The following is a 2,312-nucleotide window of genomic DNA, read 5'->3' on the forward strand; positions in this document are numbered from 1 at the left end:
AGCTTCAATAGACTATAATGATTCACACACTTAAATCTAAAGAACAAACAAAACACAAAGTTATTCGGACTTTGTAAAGAAGAAAACGCTTTCTTATTAATTTCAATGATCAAGGGTACTTTACAATGAATCACGAGCTGAGCTTTTATAGGCTCATTATACAACGTTCCTAGAGTCTAAAATAAGAAAACAAATGAAGTTACGTTTTCTCTACTATTTTCCCGAAAGAAAGATTCTGGAAAGATGGCTTTGAGCGGCGATATTAGGGTTACGGGGCTCGGTGAATCAGATGCTATTATGACGGACGTTGGGGTGCAGGGGCGTCCGCCGGGGGATCCACCGGATAAGGCGGTTTTTTGGGTAAGTAAGGTGACCGGTGGGGAGATAGGTGGGAGATCTACATCGGAGAAGGTATTGAACTCTGCTTTTGTGTCCGACAGGTTACAGGTGGAATTCCCAGATGGGGAAGATGGTGAACCAGTCATAACGATTGGATCTAAAGTGTTGGACGTGATGAAGGGGCTGTGGAAGCAATGCATAATTGTCAAAGTTTTGGGGAGGAATGTAGCTCTTTCAGCGTTAAGTTGTGGAAACCTACTGGGGGGATGTATGTGTTGGATCTGCCTCGTCAATGTTTTATGATCCGGTTTGAACGCGAGGAGGAGTATCTCGCAGCCTTGACGGGGGGACCTTGGAAAGTTTTTGGAAGTTATCTACTGGTTCAGGATTGGTCACCGGATTTTAATCCCTTACGTGATGACATAGTTACGACACCAGTATGGATCCGTGTGTCGAATATTCCGGTCATCTACTATCATGAAGATATTTTGCTGGGTATTGCGAGCGGATTGGGAAAACCGGTTAAAGTGGATTTAACTACGCTACAAATTGAGAGGGCCAGGTTTGCTAGAGTTTGTGTGGAAGTGAATTTGTCTAAACCACTTAAGGGATCAGTGATGATTAATGGTGAGAGATACTACGTCGCTTATGAGAGTTTGTCAAATATATGCTCGGGTTGTGGTGTGTTTGGCCATTTGGTGCATAATTGTCCCCGCTGGCAGCTAGAACCAGAGGTAGATCATTCGGTGCCAAATGTTTCACCACCACCAGAGACAAACCAACATGAGGATGGTTTCACGGAGGTGCGACGTCATGGCCGGAAAGCTCAGTCTCCGGTGGGGACGGTGGTGTTTGCGGCTGGAGGGAAATCGGACAGAAGATCTCATGTGAGTTCCGGGAAGGTGAATAAGGAAACCGTGGTAACATCGAATAAATTTGGTAATTTGATGGAAGATGCGATTGTGTCGGGGATAAGGGAAGTTGCGATTTCAAGTGAAGAGAATAAGGAAAATGAGAATATCTCGCAAGGTGGAAATCAAGGCAAGTTTGTTCCCCAAGTTATGGCGGCTGTTGGACGATTTGAAAAAAAGAAAAATGGACAACGAGTAGCGTTAAAGGAGACAAGTATTGGGGGAAATAAGCCCAATGAGGTTAATGGGTTTAGGCCTAAGACATACAAGAATAATAGGCCCACAAGGGGTTTAGTGTTTGGTCCACCACGCAGAGAAGGTGATTTTGCCGCGTCGGGGAAAAGGTTACGAGTTGAGGACGGTTTTGTGGGCAGACCAGGTGGTGTGTTTACACCGGAAAGTGGGGAACGGATGCGTACCGGCTTATCGCAGGAATGTTGAAAGACCCTAACCCGAATTTTCAAAATTTTCATTCAAGTTCAAAGGTACTTTCGATAAAACTTAACATAACCGCATAAGATCGATAGACAAGTCAATAATGCGAAACAGATTACTTGAATTCCAAACGAGGTTCTAGTACAAACGGCAAGTTCGCTAATAAGCTATTACATCGTTTTCAACACTAGACCGAATTATTAAAACTATCCCAATCCACCATCCTTCCCTTTCCTTGCCTTCGTCTCACGAGCTGGTTCAGCCACAAGAATTACTTCCATTTCCTGCATCCAAAAGGAGGCGTAAGCAAACAAATTTGCTTAGTGGAGCGGTCGTCCCGTCACACTTGGCACAGTCAAGAAATCACATTCATTTATATCGATTCAAGAAGTTAAACAAGCAAGCCATAAACATAACATACCGTCGAGATAATTATCGGAACCACCATCGATTAACTATCAAGACATTATCGCGATAACACATAAACCATGACAAGCAAGAAAACATCAATGAATCAATCAATAAAAACGACTCAAGACTCGGCCACGGTCACGCTCTCACCTTTCTCACACGGATTCACTTTCCGACACCTCTTGTCGCTTACTCGTCCGATCGGATCCAATAAAC

At 43.9% G+C, this 2,312-nt stretch overlaps 1 pseudogene; it reads left to right on the forward strand.

The window, feature by feature from the left end:
- Positions 1–297: 297 nt before the first annotated feature.
- Positions 298–1,691, forward strand: LOC17878341 (annotated as a pseudogene).
- Positions 1,692–2,312: the final 621 nt, after the last annotated feature.

The sequence above is a fragment of the Capsella rubella genome, unplaced genomic scaffold (genome assembly GCF_000375325.1).
Source record: "Capsella rubella cultivar Monte Gargano unplaced genomic scaffold, Caprub1_0 scaffold_7, whole genome shotgun sequence".
In the NCBI taxonomy this organism is placed as follows: domain Eukaryota; kingdom Viridiplantae; phylum Streptophyta; class Magnoliopsida; order Brassicales; family Brassicaceae; genus Capsella; species Capsella rubella.